This window comes from Cebus imitator, unplaced genomic scaffold (assembly GCF_001604975.1).
Source record: "Cebus imitator isolate Cc_AM_T3 unplaced genomic scaffold, Cebus_imitator-1.0 Scaffold26, whole genome shotgun sequence".
NCBI classification, from domain to species: Eukaryota; Metazoa; Chordata; class Mammalia; order Primates; family Cebidae; genus Cebus; species Cebus imitator.
The window spans coordinates 4,222,037-4,229,935 of record NW_016107341.1 but is presented as its reverse complement, the minus strand read 5'-3'; the positions used below and the strand labels follow the sequence as shown (position 1 = coordinate 4,229,935).

Here is a 7,899-nt window from a genome sequence, read left to right as displayed (position 1 = left end):
GCGCCACCATGCCCAGCTAATTTTTTGTATTTTTAGTAGAGACGGGGTTTCACCATGTTGACCAGGATGGTTTCGATCTCTTGACCTCGTGATCCACCTGCCTCGGCCTCCCAAAGTGCTGGGATTACAGGCGTGAGCCACCGTGCCTGGCCTCACTTCTTTTTTCATTTACTGTAATTAATGTCACATCCTTGATTCTAATTCTTGGATTTCCAACTCATATAACATACACAGCTTATCACTGCTTACATAATGCTACTTCATCTCCCATTTCCAAGCCTTAAGAAACTATGGGTTTCTTAATGTTCAATCTCTCCCTCACATATCTTCAAAAGGTAAAATATCTATAAGTCTCTTATGTTTAATGCTAAAGACCAGTGAGTTTCTGTGATTTGACAAAGGTCACACTAGCAGTTGATGAGAAAGAGTGGTCCAAAAACGAAATCACCTGACTCCTACACATCATAACTGTGTTCATTAACAAGATGTGTTTTCACTGACCGACATACCAAAAAAGTTATATACACAAACGTCCATTGTACACATGTCCATAGATTTTAATCAGAACACAAGGTTTACTGATTAACCTATTGTTGATAAGAAGAAAAATTTAGATAGCCTTTTAAAAGGTTAGCTAAAATTAGGGTTTTCCAATTAAGAGGTACTATATTTATAAGAGAAATGGCTTAATCACTTTAGGCATTATAATTTCTTTTATTTATGTAGGCTTGGTATTTAAAATGATATATATCATTATATCAGATATGTCCAGCAGTTAAATGTTCCCTCATATGAAGTCTAAACTTTATAAGATTAATATTAGTCATGAAAATAATTTTACCTATCCTTAACAAAATAGCTTCTATAGCTAGTCTATTGCTTTACAGTTATAAAAGATATCAGATCCTTTCATCCTCATTGTAATACTGTGAGTTAGATCTTGAAATCTAGTTGTACAGATGAGATAAGTGGAAATATAGAAAACATAAGTCAGTTTCTTGAAGTCATGAAGATAGCATTAATTCAGAGTCTTCCAACTCCAAGTCTGATGCTGTATTCAGCATTAATTCAGAGTCTTCCGACTCCAAGTCTGATGCCGTATTCAATGATTTAAGCATCCACAAATATGTAAGACAGAATTCAAACTTAATCTAGCAAATATTCTTCTTACCATCAAAGACTTTCAAAGTTGAAAGTGAACAGTTCTTTTTCTTACTACTTACAGTGCTCCAAGCATGACATTATGTTTCCTATATTTAATAAAATTTTTTGCCAATGATTATCCCAGTTTTCCAACTAAGAACACCTGTGTCTAAAAGTTTAAAAAACTCCAGGCAATAAGTACCAGATCTGAATTTAAATCCTGATATAACTCTAAAACCATGGCTCTCTATAAATCATTGGAGGTGCTAAAGCATTGGCTGGTTGAAGATCTGGTATGGGTATTAAAAAGAGAGGTTATCATCCTTGCTTCCAAGGTAACCACTCCAAGCTTACAAAAAAGTCCAGCCTATTCCTTGAAATATTGGTTAGACAAATCCAGAAATTTAACTACAGGAATAATTGTTCATCATGAAGCAATATCACTGAACACACAAATATTTTAAGGTATGTCACCCTTGATGAAGGCAATCAAGTTAGGATTTGGGGCATTGTACTGTGTTAAACAGGACATTATTTAGTTTATTTCATGTCCCTATCACAAAAATTATTATGTAAGCATAATTCTCCTCTGATAAATTTCAAAATAAATGGATAAAGAAAAGAAATACAGTTTTTGTACTGGCAATGTATTTAATAACTAGTATCTGATGTGGTGTGATATTACTACATCTTAAAAATAATATATTACAACCTATCAGCCCAGGGACCAAAGATTTTTATTACTCTTCACAGAAGATAGTTTCCTATTATTTATTAGAAAATGTTTGTGTCAACATGAAATGTGGTCTGTGTCATGTGTATCTAACACACCAGCTTTAGGGAATTTTGAGAAATCTCATGCTAATGACCAATCCGTACCTGGTAATCCCCCTGGAACAAGAACAAGGAAGCTCACTCATCTGTGTGCTGTGTTTCTTGATCTCCAACCTTGATCACTGCCATGCCATCTGTAACATATGCCAAAAAAGCATAAGCAGAAATAGAGACTTTCTTGCCTAGGAACATTCTTCCTTATGTTATGCTGGAGTGTGTCCTCTGTCCTCTAATAGTGCTAATGGAATTAGCTCTTCTACCAAAGAATTCTTCATGACAAGGAATTCCAGAGGCCAACTCCTAAAATCAAAACCACCACTCTGAAAACAGCTAACTTCACCCTTACTTCAATCCCTGATTCTCAACAATAAATCCAACAGTATTTTCTTGCCAGAAACCCTGTCAGTTCATCTTTAAGAAAAAGAGCAAGCTAGCTGGACCAATTTCAATTACCTACTCTGAAACAACTAAAAACTAAGAATTTAAAAATATCCACAAATTATAATTCTTAACACACATGCATTTCCTCATAGAATACCTATGGACAAACAATGAAGTTTCTTTGATTTCATTACAAGTTTTATGGCCTGGGACATGCTTACTTGCCATGTAGCTCTGGCTAAATCTATAAGCAAACATTGGACATCATTGGTTTTAGCTTTGTGTTCTTCTATGCTGTGTTACCACTGATTCATTAAGAATGCTCTTGAAGATACATTCAGATTTTAATGTTATGTTACCATCTTAGCTCCTAAGAGTTTTCCAAAATTTTCTCAATTTATCAATTATAATAATATAGATACAAGTTATCTTCAAAAGATTTTATTAATTTAAAGTTGAACTTATCAATATATACAATAGTTTTAGGTTCATTGGATATGTGATATTTAGTTCTTATGGATTCATTGTTCTCTTACAAAAATTGTTGAAGTTTTAAAAGTATCACGATGGTAATCTATTTTACAATTATGCTATAACACAGGCAACTAGGACCAAAATTAATTTGGAGAACTATTTCAAAAAATTCAGTGATTAGATAAAGCTTAGAACCAATGATATGTATAGAAAGGTTTAGATTTAGCCCATGATATTGCCCAAGTAAAATTGAATTTACCTATATCTTCTACTCCAGCTTTTCTGGAGATATAATATTGGTATAAATTGATAAAATCATATAATATTGTTAATAAGTTTAACAATTGCTATGGATAAGTGTTTTAATGTCCTAACTCACTTTATTGTATTAATTCAGAACACAAGGACTAAGTTTCTAAGTAGAGCAAAAACCTGTCTTGTGAACTTATTGAAGACTCAACTGGACATGACTATATGTCTAAATTTTTTTCCAAATTAATTTTTTTCCAAATTTCTCTTCAATGAAATCACTATCAAATCTCAACAGAGATTGTCACTAAAATTGAAAAACAGATTCTAGAATTTATGTGCAAAACCAAAGGGTCAAGAATTGTTTGAAGAGCATTTTGATGAACATCTCTAGGATGGATCCATGTACCAAATACCAGGATTTAACATAAAGATGTTACAATTAAAACAGTGTGATACTTGTGTAGGGATAGACAAATAGGCCAGTAGGATAGAAAAACAGATCAGAACAGAGAACTCAGAAAAGACCTATGCATGCATTTAAAAAAATTAATATATGACAGAGGGACTAATAGATCATTGTAAGTAATAATACACTATTCAAAAAATGGTGCACAGTAGTAAAAAGAAAAATAAATCAAGAAAGCCGTCTTATTTAAAACAGCTGCAATATAAAAAAATACCTAGGAATAAATTTAATTAAATCAATGAAATATTGATTCTTACAATGGAAACTATAAAACATGAGAGATCTTTTCATTTTTTATGTGTCTTCTTTAATTTTTTCAATGGATAAAAAAATTGAAAGAGCACATAAAAAATGGAAAGAGATTTCATGTTCATGGATTGAAAAATTAATATATGTGGCAAAATACTGATGTCATTCTTCACAGAAACAGAATTTCTCAAAGCTGTGTGGAACCACAAAAGGCCTTGAATAGACAAGGCAATCTTAAGTAAAAAGAACAAAGCTGGAGGCTTCACACTACCTGGCTTCAAAATATACTATAAAAGTATAGTAACCAAAAAGGGATGGCATGGCATGAAAACAGACACATAAACTAATGGAACAGAATACGGAACCCAGGAGTAAGTATGTGCATTTACAGCCAACACAGTTTCAACAAAGGCACAAAGAATATACATGGAGAAAAGGATAGTCGTTTCAAGAAATGATGCTGAGAAAACTGGATATTCACATGCAGAAGATTAAAATTAGACCACTATCACTTATCAACTCTAAAAGAAATAAAGACTTAAATTTAAGACCTGAACTTATGAAACTACTAGAAGAAAACATTAAGAGAATACTCCAAGACATTGGTATGGGCAAAAATGTTTTGAGTAAGACCTCAAAAGCCCAAGAAACAAAAGCAAAATTTGACAAATGGGATTACATCAACCTAAAAAGAACTCAAATAACTTAATAGCAAAAAAAAAAAAAAAAAAAAAAAAAAAAAAAAAAAAAACCAAACCCTCAAATAATTTGATTTAAAAAATGAGCAAAAGATCTGAATAGACATTTCTCAACAGAAGATACACAAATAGCCAAACAGATACATTAAAGTGCTCAATATCATTAATTGTTAGGGAAATTAAAATTAAAACTACAATGAGATTTCACCTCACCCCATTAAAAATGCCTACTATCAAAACAGAGATGCCTGCAAGGAAATGAGAAGAGCAGATGATGGCAAAGATTTGAAGAAAAATGCTGGTACACTGTTTGTGGCAATGTAAATTAGTCCAGCCACTATAAAAAACAGTATGGAGATTCCTCAAAAAAAACAAAAATAGAACTACTGTAAACCCACCAATCCCACTTCTAGGTATATATCCAAAAGAAAGGAAATAAATATATAGAAGAGATATCTGCACTCTCATGTCTATTACAGCACTATTCAAAATAGCCAAGAGATGAAATCAAACTGTGTTCATTAAGAGATGAATGAATAAAAACTGTGGTATAAATTCATAGTAGAATATCATTTACTATTATTTATTTATTAGAATATTATTTTTTATTATTATAAAAATAATGTAATCACATTATTTGTAGCAACATAGATGAAACTGGAGGACATTATATTAAATTAATAAGCCAGGCACAGAAAGACAAATATTACACATTCTCATTCATATGTGGGAGCTGAATAAATGCATCTCATGAATATAGTACAAAAAATAGCTGCTACCAGCAAGTGGTGCAAAGGGGTGAAAGGAGAGGGATTGTTCAATGAGTACAAACATACAGTTAGATAAGAATAACTTCTAGACTTTGCAGCACAAAGGGTGACTATAGCTAGCAATAATTTATTGTATATTTCCAAGTAGCAAGAAGGAAAGATTTTGAATGTTTCCAACACAAATAAATGATAAATGTTTGAGCTGATGGATATCCCAATTATCCAGATTTGATCATTACACATTGTATGCATGTATGAAAATATTACATGTACTCTACAAATACATACAACTATTATGTGCCAATAAAAAAAAAAAGACCCAGAAGCATATAGCCCTTCAGGAGCTGAGCCACTCTAGAAATGGCTTGGGGATCCTTGTTGAAAAAACAATACAAAAGTGCTGTTAAAGTTACTGAAATATAAAGCTTTAAAAAATGGTACATAGGAAACTGATTATACATATTGAGAAGGAAAAACAAAACTAAAATATGAACTTTCTACTTCGAACCACACAGATTAAAAACACCTTAATTCTGTGAGCATAAGAACATTTCTGGAATGTAAGATTTTACAGTTTTTAGAAGAAAATAAAGAATAATACATTTAAGACTTCAGGCATTGGAGAATTTCCTAAACAATACAACACATTTACAAAAGTTAATTCAAACAAAATGACAAATTTGACTATATTAAAACTTCAAATTTTACAAAAAATAAAAAGACAGCAGCTAAAAATATAAGCCATATACTGGGGAAAAGTATTTATAACCTACATATTTGGCAAAGGATTATATCCAGAATATACAAAGATGCTGTAAAAATGATTAAAAATACACAAACAATCCAATTAAAGAAGAGGCAAAAAGATGAGTCAAATTACAGAAGAGAAATATCCACAAGGTAACAAGATTAACAAAATATGATCATACTCAGTACTACTGAAGGAAAAGTAAATGAAAGTAACAATGGAAAACCACTGCACAACAGATTTGACAAATGGAAAGGTAGATAAAGAGGAACAAGTATGTATAGAAATGAGAACACTAATTTGATACTGACAAATGTAAAAAGAATATGAAACAGTTGGGAGAGAAATGTGGGAAAAAATCAACTAGTTGAAGAAGCACACATATTCTCCTACATTATTTGACAAGATTGATAGTCATTATAACCCAGAAACCTAAGTTGTATTGCAGAATAAACTCCTATACATAGACGCAAGGAGACTACACAAAAAACTAATCATAGCATTGTTTAAAACAGCACAAATAAAGCAAAGCAGAACTACAATGTCCTAAATAACCAGAAAATGTTTAAATTAAACTGTAGTAGAGACATATAGTAAAAGAATTATACCCAGTAGTAAAAATAAATGAGCTAGAGTTACATAGGCCTTTTGATTAATCTCCAAAGCATCATGTGACTTAAAAGTGGCATAAAGACATGTATGGTAAGATATTATTTTAAATAAAAATTTTCAAATAAGTCAAATGAATCTTACATAGTTGTGGATACATACATAACACTGTAAAGAAACATAAGCAAAAGTATAGCTCGAATTAAGTCTGATATTTTATGCTGGTATAGTAACAGAGGTTTGTGAGTTGAGGGGTGACTACAGGGAGCTTTAACTGATTTATAGGGGCCTATTTCTTTTAAAAACATGAAAGAAACATGGTAAAATTTTAAAACAATAAACCAGTATGATAGGTACATGGCTGTTTGCTCTATTATCCTGTAAATTTTTTTTTTTCACATTTGAACCTTTTTTATTGAAAATTGCAGGTCATCACCTGATTAAGTGTGAAATTGCATACATGAGACAATGAGAATGCTGAGACTCTCCATCCCCCATACACACTCCGGCTGTCCTCTCCCACTCTCATTGGAATTGAAGAAATCACAGATGTAAGGTGTTGTGCTGGGCATCTTAATAAGTGAAATGAGAAAAAATTAGGAGTAAGGTATGTGAGTGTTATATGAAAATTTTGCTGACTGGGGAAGAGGCTCAGACTAAGGAAGGAACATCATGTCCAGTTTTATGCATTTTAAACATCAAAGCTTGTGCCTACTGTGTAATGAAGAAATTCAACTATTGAGTTGTTTCAATAAAAATTTACAAGATTGAGAGCAAAACATATTCACTATTAAGTGCAAATGAATCAGAAACAGATGTGTCAGGCAGAAAACACTTCCACATAATACTTGCTATTTTGAGTTCAGATTTTAACTTCTAATCTGAAACGCCTCTCTTTTGTGTCCCCACCCTTGCTCAACCACAGAGTAAAGACAATATTTTGGATCTTCTGGACTAGAGAAGAACTGGCAAAGGAAAATCTCTTTCTCATACTCAAGTCATGGCACGGGAAGATGGTCCTGCAGTTCCAGATTGGAGGGGTTCTTCGGTCAGTAACCACCCTGTCCTCCCATCCTAGAGATCTGAATTTAAATTCAAAGCAAAGTAACACTGAGGAAAAAAATAAACCTAGCATAAATTTATGTAAATATATGAGCAGTTAAGTTCAAGGTTGTGAGAACATGTGCCCTGAGAAAACTTTCCATTTTGCATATTATTTAAAAAAGGTAATCAAAAGGTTTCGAAATATTGGTGCTGTCTTAAATGCTTAAACAT

At 32.1% G+C, this 7,899-nt stretch overlaps 1 protein-coding gene across 8 annotated transcripts in view; it reads right to left on the bottom strand.

The window, feature by feature from the left end:
- The window catches only part of PCLO (piccolo presynaptic cytomatrix protein), a 409,272-nt gene that overhangs the window by 117,409 nt on the left and 283,964 nt on the right, over nucleotides 1–7,899 (bottom strand). Inside the window, exon 11 of one of the 8 annotated variants that reach the window (XR_005199164.1) lies at nucleotides 2,023–2,111. The exons of the other annotated variants lie outside the window; for them this stretch is intronic. The gene's annotated coding sequence lies outside the window, so the exon portion shown is untranslated. The remainder of the gene's footprint in view (nucleotides 1–2,022; nucleotides 2,112–7,899) is intronic. 8 annotated transcript variants of the gene reach the window in all.